Consider the following 9,315-nt stretch of genomic DNA (forward strand, 5'->3'; position numbering starts at 1 on the left):
GTAGCACAGCATTGCTGTAAGTGTGTTTTTTTGTTTTCCTGCTTATTTGAGAGAACATGACAACATAGTTTTATCTTTTTGTTTTGAAACCAACAAAAACTCTATGATTATTCTGAGATATGTGAAAACTCTACACCTAATTTATTGAAGTGTTGCTCTTTGGATGATGTAAAATCTAATCGAAGTAAATATCATATTCATGTCATGGACTATAAGATCTCAATGGATTCGAGTGTTTTTCTCTAAAAGGGGACTTAACAAAAACAATAACTTGAACCTACATCTATGGCACAAACATTTATAAAAAAGTAAGATTAGAAGCTTCATAAATAAGTAGTATTAAATCCATCATCCCCGATATTAAAGTATCGGTGGGACGAGAGGAGGCGGACCTTTCTCACATTAATGATGCTTCCTGCTCAAATGTAATGCACAATGTTTCGCTAATGTCACATTTTTTATCTTAAACTGTCGGCTATTTTATCTACGCGGGGAGTTCACCATTGTTTTTAGTTGTTGCGTTTTACTGTCCCCCTGATGCAAATAAATAAATAAATAATGTCATGCTTATTTGGACTTGGGTTGTGAAATAGCTACTGAACTGCAGAATTAATGCAATAAATAACTTATCACACTCTGCTTGATTTGCTAATCAGACACAAAGCAGACATTTAATGTCAGCGTTAATGTCACGTACACACCTGCAGCAGGAACACGTCTGACATATGACAATAAATCTCTCAGCTTCAAGGCATTTGCATATACTGCTGCAGCACCCTGTTGCACCTGGATGCAATGGTGCTGTACCTATCTGTAAAAACAACAAGCTTTTTTCAACTCTCAACATTTCAGCATGTATTTCTGTACATTCTTTGCTGAGAGACATTATGGATTTAGACTCTAAATCCATAATGTCTCTCCAACAATGTCTCTAAATTATAAGTAAGTCTGCTTCTGGAAAGGTATGTTTAAGAGATGCCCTCTGGCCAATTTCTTCTTTAACAAGATGTCAGTACGCGATGCTTAAAAGTAGTTATTAAAGGAATTTGGAAAACTGACTGCAGCTCGCATATTTCAGCCAACGAAACATGTCATAAGAAGTTACAAAAGAATGAGGACATGGTGCACACATTTACAAAAGACAATACTGGCTCTAACGACTCACATAGTTACACTGTATGTGCTTAAACTTGGCCTTGCTCAAAATGTGCATTGAAAGTACAAATAATAAACCTAATGCAAGAACAGTTATGTGTATGTTGTTTGTTCTTTTGCTATTAGGTCCTGCAATGAATCCACAATCAGTTGTTTCCAAGTTAAAAGTCACCTGACATTGCTTTACAATACTGAAATCCTGCCGCACATGAAAAATACTTAATTTGCTTTAATTTATGTTGAAGTATTTCTTATTGTTTCGTTTGAACCATAACAACGGTTTACAAGGAACGGTTGATGGTTGCATGTAATATAAGACAGCATACCGTTATACTTTCTGATCACTGGGTAGTGCAGCACGGTATGTTGATGGTGATATATGTGATAAGATCTGCATTCTCTGCACCCATAATAATCATAGTCCAAAAAACAAAGATTATAAATGCTGATTGATTTTTAGCTGTAGTTTCATAATTTTCCCCGTCTTACATTCATCATTTACAAAATTGCCATTCAGCCTATTATTTAAGGAAAATGTCAAAATGGTGGAAGTAACAAAGAATAATTATTTTTTTTAAAAGAAGGAAGTAATGAAAACACTTACAAAAGAATAATGAAAGTTATGAAATGTCAATTGATTTATTTGAAACAGTGTTGCTCTGATAATCAACTGGGCTGTGCTACTGTCTACCATTCATCATTCAAAACAACCAACTGCCATTTATTGTTTAAAGCAAGCAACGTTTGTTACTTTAGACCAACATTTCAATTTAAAAACCACAACTAACTAACTAACTAACTAACTATCCTTTACCATCTGGAAGTCTGACGGACACATTCGGTGGAGGAGGAATTATGGTCTTGAGCTGTGTCTGTTAGTTTTATAGAAAGGGATTCTTAATGTTACAGCATACAATGATATTTTAGATGCTAGTGTGCTTCCAACTTTGTGGCAGCATTAAGGGGAAGGCCCTTTCCTCTTTAATCATACCATGCTTTTTCATATATTTTACTCTAAATGGCACCAAATGAACAAGATATTGTGCTTTAGCAGTAAAATACATGACAGACTAATTGCCCAACAGTAAAGCTGGGGCTTTAGAGGCTCACTTCGAGTGTCTGATAATTATACATAACAACCACCTGCATGTGCATTTCCAAAACCACACAGCCTCTGTCACACAAGAATCTGCATTGACAGTAATCCTGTCAGTCCGACTTCATCATTCTCAGTCATCATCACTCACTTGGCTGGAAGAACACGACATTCTGGTTACAGTACTGACCTACTCGGTTCCCATCACAGCGAAAGTCACATAATAACACAACAATGAGAACGGAATGTTACATTCCTAACATTCATACTCACATAAGACTCAATACATGATTATACAACCACACACATCAACAAAAGGGGCACGTTTTTATTCAGAACACTTACATTTGGTATTTCTGAGACTCTGAGAAAGTTGAAAAGATGAAAATAAATAAGCCAAAAGTGTGACTTTTAAAGTGATGACTATAGATAGATAGTAACAACTGTGACATACTACCTCGTCATTCTGATTAAGTATTGTATATTGGATCTGTGTAATGTTAATGTCATGCTTATTTGGCCTGGGATAAATTATTTATCACAATCTGATTAATAATTCATCCTGAGAGCAGAGTGTAAAGATATAAGTACCGATTTGAGTGTGTTACGATCACACCTGCTGCAGCAACACTGTACGCAGTTTCAGCAAGTCCTGATACGACAATAAATCTGTCAGCGTATTCCTTATTCCGTATCCTTGTGCGATGCGAGGGTCTAAGAACAGAGGGGGTCGTATCCTGTACAGTCTGTAAAGCACACTGAGACAAATGTATAATTTGTCATATTGGGCGATACAAATACATTTGCTTTGATTGTTAAAATGTTTTCTCCCACTTAAAGGTTCACAGTTGTCCTCTGGGGAAATCTTGCATAGACAGTACATATACATATACCTGTATGTATGACAGCTTCTGGGAAAGTGGTTCATAATTTGCATATAGTGCTGCACAGTGTAATAACAAGCTTCCATCAGCTCGTCTCATGTCAGCACATATTTCCGCATATTCTTTGCCGAGGGATGAACTTTCAGTAAGTCTGCCTCTGTAAAGGTGTGCGGCTGATGTAGACTTGTGCCAATGGGTTTATTTATGCCTATGAGTTGTGTGCATTGATATTTATGTTTATTTTAGTGATTTTAGCGACTCACTTTGGACAATGTGGGTTGTTTTTAAATGTACTTGATAAATGTAAGACTTCCTCTTATACTAGTTGTCAACATGCTGTATTTAAACAGTGTTGTTTATTTGTTTAAGTTATTTTGGTTAATATCATTTCTGGGCTTTTGTAAAATTAGATTGTTACAAAACTGAGAAGGTGTAGGCTGAGATTAGGCAAAATGTTCATGAAAAGATACAAAATTCCCATAAGCACACACATGGCTACAAAGAGACAGTAAAGTGTCTTGCTCCTAGGTAGGCGAGGAGGTGGGGGCTTACAGATGTGAGCCCCGGAGCCCATTCAACCCAATGCACTCATGTGAAAACTCTGTAGGATCAGAAACAGAATATACTCATTTGCCCACCTACAATAAACCTCAGTTTTGATTTATCGACATGTTAATGTGAGCATAGATTTGTTGGTAGGTTTGTGTTGCGTTATGTCACCTGTTCTCGGGATTAAGCAGACATGAAAACAAGTCAAAAACATTTAAGAACGAGTTCATTTTCCATGACAGGACTCAATATAGAAGTAAAGTCTTGATGGATTGAGATTTCCACCTTAAATCAGTCTACCCCATGTCATGCTGCAAACTTTGGTAGGTCCAAAATCTCAATTTCAAGACAAATGTTTTGGCTTCGAACCTAAACAGGTTTTTCCAGAAGCAATCCGACAGGTCTTCTGCCCTCTGGTGGATTATCCGTGCACTGCAGGCAGCAGCCTTTGAAAGCCAAATTTGATTTTTTGCTAATTTTGAAAGTTACCTAACGACATTTATATTGTTAATTATATTTCAATATGACTATTTACTGTATTGTAAGGTGAAATAAGAGGCACTCATTGTTCCAAATCGTGCAAATGTAATTTTTTTCTAAAAAAAATTGAATTTTCTGGCAAGTATTTGAAATGTCTGGATTCATAGGGTTAACATAAAACGGAGGCGGCTGCTTGCACTTTAGTTAGGTTCAGCATGCTATGTCAACCTGTCAACATTGAAATTTAAAAAAAGGGACATTTTTTGGCAGACTCATATTTTAACAACCGTCAGCCCCCCCAGCCAATACAATGTAAATGTCAACACATAAGGGACGGGTAGGTAGTCCTATATACACATTCAGGAAATACATGTTTATTTAAAGTATGCATTACTTGTACAGGCATGTTTATAAGACGCATTTTATTTAGTCAATTTATTTGATGATTGACGAGGATTTCCGTGCTAAAGCATCGACATCTTTCCCTGAGCTTTGGTCACTTGGTTTGACTCTGAATCAGTTCTTGTCACAAATGAAGTCATTGAGTGTGTTTGTGCCTCTTGGGGGATTTTTCATGCTGGCGAACATCGCTTATTCCTCCGTGTGCAATGCAACACCTGAATGCACACTTCTCAAAAAGCATGAGTTTGCCAGACTGCTTTTTATTAAATAAGGGAAGGTCTCCCATTTAGCTAGACACTTGCATAAAGTTTGAACTTTGGCAGGTAGAACTGAGTCTCCATCTATCTCCCGTTCACTGACTCATCCATGTTTTCGTCTTCACCTTCGGTTATTATTTGTTTACTGCCAGATGTTTTTTTAGCTCATGTTAAACACAATACTGCCACCTTCTCTACCTTGTACACCTTTTAAAATATTAGGCCTATTTTTATTTTTGAAAGGTTAAAAATACGGAATAATCTCAGGGAAAACCGGGAGGGTTGACAGGTATGACTATGGGTGGTTTAGTAGTCTAGTGTTTCTGAAGGTTGGGAGGAATCACTAAGTTTAGACAATAGAAAATGATCTTGCATTTCATAGTTGAGTCTCAAAACAAATAGGTTCCAGTTCACAGGCTGTTTTGACACTTTATTACAATCAGTCAAGTCTTGCTTTCGCAAAGTGAAATGTTTTCAAACAGGTCATCCATCTTCAGGTCAGTGTCCACGAGTCCTCTCGTCACCTGAAGGAGAGGAAAGTGTATTGGTTAGTTAGAACTAAGTATTATTTCACACCAGTGGATCGTGTGATTATGTATTTAGCGTTCAGAAAACCGAATGTCACCACTAACAGTCTGCCGGTAATTCCAGCTATTTCAGTTTGGGATTCATCACAACAATGGACAACATACACGTGTACTAAAGATGAACATATACCTGTAAAAATCACCACAGCATCAGACTGGCAGAACGACACCTGTAGTAAAAAAAAAAAGTGGGGAAATGAGATTAGACAAGATATGAGAAGGAAAAACACAGTCTTCCTTAAATGTAGCTTTTAAAAGACTCAGAAAAGAGGATTATAAACAATCGTCAGTTGTCGCATCGGACGGCACTTCCTATTCCAGGTTTTCATCACTGACAAAGCTGCACAGGGATCAACCCTTTATAAGCAACTCACCTTTGTACAACACGAGGCAAAGTACCTGAGACTCAACAGTATTAGATAAACTTAACGCCACAACTTTGAGGTTAATGTCCACTTTGAACAGACCCAATTTTACTAATACAAACAATGTATGTAATCCAGATGTTTACAGTACAAGTACTGAGTGTTATTGTACAAAGGTGAGCAAAAGCTTAGTATTGTAAAGACATGAAGTGAAATTAACTTACAAGGTCCGTCTTAAGGTGTAGCTCCAGGTGTCTATGATGAGTCACTCACTTCTCACGTAAACAAGCCCAACCTTGAGAAACCAGAACAGAAATCTAAATGGTGAATACGTGCACAGATAAAGTCCAGTAGAGACGGGTTTGTGCAATTTTACGTTCAGAAAACCGAATGTCACCACTAACAGTCTGCCGGTAATTCCAGCTATTTCAGTTTGGGATTCATCACAATAAAACCCAGCTGCCATTTTTTATCCTGCATAAGATTCATAATTACCTGCATGAAATGAGTCATCGGTTTAGTTGGGAGCATAACAGCGCTGCATGGCCGCTCACAAGCGCTTCAGCTACAGAAGGAAACAAGATTGAAATGTGTTAAAACATTTAAATTTAGCCCATTTGACAAGTTACAGACCTGCATCATCTAATGTTCAGAAAACCGAATGTCACCACTAACAGTCTGCCGGTAATTCCAGCTATTTCAGTTTGGGATTCATCACAACAGAAGCAACCAGCTGCCTTTTTATTATAATAGAAAACACATTTACCTGGACAAAATGAGTCGTCGTCAGTCGGCTGGTTTAGTTGGGAGCAGACGCAGCGCTGCATGGCGAAACATCTTATTGCAGCTCACAAGCTTTTCCCGCTACAGGAGGACACAAGGCAACAGTTAAATAAGAGTAAATAATGTTTTACACTTACAGAACTAAATCATCTAATGTTCAGAAAACCGAATGTCACCACTAACAGTCTGCCGGTAATTCCAGCTATTTCAGTTTGGGATTCATCACAACAGAAGCAACCAGCTGCCTTTTTATTATAATAGAAAACACATTTACCTGGACAAAATGAGTCGTCGTCAGTCGGCTGGTTTAGTTGGGAGCAGACGCAGCGCTGCATGGCGAAACATCTTATTGCAGCTCACAAGCTTTTCCCGCTACAGGAGGACACAAGGCAACAGTTAAATAAGAGTAAATAATGTTTTACACTTACAGAACTAAATCATCTAATGTTCAGAAAACCGAATGTCACCACTAACAGTCTGCCGGTAATTCCAGCTATTTCAGTTTGGGATTCATCACAACACAAGGAGCCAGTTGTCATTTTTAATGAAAGATGCATATTCACCTGTACAATTAGGAGTCATCCTGCGTCAGCTCGTTTGGTTGGGAGCATAACCTCTTATGGCAGCTCACAGGCTCTTCAGCTACAGGAGGAAACAAACTAACAGTTCAATGGAGAGTCCATTTTTATTGACACTTACAGAACTGCGTCAGCTAATGTTCAGAAAACCGAATGTCACCACTAACAGTCTGCCGGTAATTCCAGCTATTTCAGTTTGGGATTCATCACTACATTTAATGGCTACAACACATCGCGGGTAGAGAAGCATTCAACTAACCTCAGTCTGGACTTTCCATCATCTTGGTTGGATCCCTTCTGACCAGTCTTAAATAAATAAAAAAAATATATAAGCAACTTCTATTACAAGTTTATTAAGATTAAATCAACTGCAGTTTAAGGCTCAGCACAGTGAGTATGAAAAATCATCAGACTGCACTTTCTATTCCCAGTTTATCACCGATATCTGCATTAAGAGATCAGGTAGTGGAGTTCTCTTCCCTATAACTCACCTTGCAGGGACATCAGGAGACTCCATATATCCAATGTAAAAGTCATACAAAGAGCTGCTGGACTGGAGTCCATCTGGAGGAGAAACAAGACATTCATGGTTTAACAAATAATACCAATACTTCTCTAGACTACAGGCACACAATGCATTTACTTAGTATTCATATTGGTTCAGATTACACAAGAGACAAATTAATTTCCTGCATGCAAAGGGCAGAAATGTCTCTGGTTTGCATGTGCATAATCTATGCAAAAACAAAATCACACATTGAAACACACAATAAAAGTTATTAAAAGATACTCCATGGAGTTGACTGAATAAAAGGTTAAATAAATATAAAGTGCAGAGGAAGTTTCTGAACTCACTGGAAATTTTACTTAAAAATCGAGAAAGCAACATGGCTCGTCTGACTACATTGATATACGGTTACATATTTAGTTATTAAATGTCATTTAATTTTGACAAACACTCTCATGAGTAGGATTTTCAAGCCACACGACTTTGAGATAACTAACATGTTTTCAGTAAACCTACACACTTTGTCATTCATCTTGTCCATTTCACAGTATTCTCCACGTGGCTGCTGTAAGGGCCCGTGAGGGAAATGCTAACGTCACACTTTACCTCGCAGATATCACGTTGGAGCTAAATTCACAAACTATTGCACGAGTGCAGTATTGTTTAAACATTAAGTACTATGTTCAGGCATTTACTGACCTCTCTTTACAATCTCAATGGAAACAACCGGGACTGAGACACATGCGAAACGATCAGACGATTTCAAAAGAGACAGTGAAGTCGCGATGTCGGAGTATTTAAAGCCTGAATGTCGCAGGAATTAAACGTCACTTGTTCTTTAGTTTTGGCGCGCTAGTAAACCACGTGGTCAATGTTTAAATCTGATGTTGGCAGTCAACATAATGGATAACAAATGTAATAAGACTTCTCGTAGCAAACCCTATTAAAATAATCACTTTGAGAACAGTTATTGAGAAAGTATTTAACAAATACGTATTTTGTCAACATAAAGATTTGTGAAGTGTAGGCCATTTTAAAAATTATACATTTAATCTATCAACAATTACACTAAATATTTCTGAATCCTGTATATTCTGTAATACTGACATTTCAACAATTCAACATTTATTTGATGAATCGATTTATGTTGAATTCTTCTGGATTGATGTTGAACACGTCGGCCTACACTATTTGACATGTGACGTGGGAGACTAAGATTAATATACAGAAAACAGAAAAAATATCTCGACAGAAGTCTTTTTTTTTTCCAAATCTTCTCATTTTATATGTTAAGTTTTATATTCATAAATGCAAATGGTCTGAAAGGAAAACCAACACCAGTTAAAGCATGAAATGAAACTGTACTTTGAAACACTAAAAGGACAGGCACATCAAAAAGCCATCACGACTATGGTCATAGCATACAATGCCTTAAAACATATTTTATTATTTAAATATCTAACCTATGTACCCCTTCTTGTTTTTTGTTGTTACTGTATGTTTCCTCTTGATTTGTATATCATTTTGTGATCATTGAATAAAAGAAGTTTGAGAAAAAGAATGTGAACATTACAACTTTATGTTGTGTTTTTGGATTAATTTACTGTGTGTGTGTGTGTGTGTGTGTGTGTGTGTGTGTGTGTGTGTGTGTGTGCGTGTGTGCTCAGCCAA

At 37.2% G+C, this 9,315-nt stretch overlaps 2 long non-coding RNA genes and 7 other non-coding genes across 9 annotated transcripts; all 9 read right to left on the minus strand.

Annotated features, from left to right (window-relative positions):
- Positions 1-5,240: 5,240 nt before the first annotated feature.
- LOC115019134 (uncharacterized) lies at positions 5,241-6,694 on the minus strand. The gene is made up of 5 exons (XR_003833431.1): positions 6,542-6,694; positions 6,271-6,340; positions 6,000-6,070; positions 5,541-5,580; positions 5,241-5,347 (listed from the first exon to the last, which is right to left on the minus strand). It is a non-coding gene; the product is annotated as an uncharacterized LOC115019134 (long non-coding RNA).
- On the minus strand, positions 5,428-5,500 carry LOC115019491 (small nucleolar RNA SNORD65). The gene has a single exon (XR_003833494.1). It is a non-coding gene; the product is annotated as a small nucleolar RNA SNORD65 (small nucleolar RNA).
- On the minus strand, positions 5,669-5,746 carry LOC115019483 (small nucleolar RNA SNORD49). The gene has a single exon (XR_003833486.1). It is a non-coding gene; the product is annotated as a small nucleolar RNA SNORD49 (small nucleolar RNA).
- Positions 6,152-6,224, minus strand: LOC115019484 (small nucleolar RNA SNORD65). The gene has a single exon (XR_003833487.1). It is a non-coding gene; the product is annotated as a small nucleolar RNA SNORD65 (small nucleolar RNA).
- Positions 6,423-6,495, minus strand: LOC115019485 (small nucleolar RNA SNORD65). Its single transcript, XR_003833488.1, has one exon. It is a non-coding gene; the product is annotated as a small nucleolar RNA SNORD65 (small nucleolar RNA).
- Positions 6,695-6,713: 19 nt separating the features above from the next.
- Positions 6,714-6,786, minus strand: LOC115019486 (small nucleolar RNA SNORD65). The gene has a single exon (XR_003833489.1). It is a non-coding gene; the product is annotated as a small nucleolar RNA SNORD65 (small nucleolar RNA).
- A 41-nt stretch (positions 6,787-6,827) lies between these two features.
- Positions 6,828-8,429, minus strand: LOC115019239 (uncharacterized). Its single transcript, XR_003833449.1, has 5 exons — positions 8,344-8,429; positions 7,628-7,700; positions 7,396-7,442; positions 7,122-7,200; positions 6,828-6,930 (listed from the first exon to the last, which is right to left on the minus strand). It is a non-coding gene; the product is annotated as an uncharacterized LOC115019239 (long non-coding RNA).
- LOC115019487 (small nucleolar RNA SNORD65) lies at positions 7,005-7,077 on the minus strand. Its single transcript, XR_003833490.1, has one exon. It is a non-coding gene; the product is annotated as a small nucleolar RNA SNORD65 (small nucleolar RNA).
- LOC115019490 (small nucleolar RNA SNORD65) lies at positions 7,276-7,348 on the minus strand. The gene has a single exon (XR_003833493.1). It is a non-coding gene; the product is annotated as a small nucleolar RNA SNORD65 (small nucleolar RNA).
- Positions 8,430-9,315: the final 886 nt, after the last annotated feature.

This window comes from Cottoperca gobio, chromosome 14, assembly GCF_900634415.1.
Source record: "Cottoperca gobio chromosome 14, fCotGob3.1, whole genome shotgun sequence".
In the NCBI taxonomy this organism is placed as follows: Eukaryota; Metazoa; Chordata; class Actinopteri; order Perciformes; family Bovichtidae; genus Cottoperca; species Cottoperca gobio.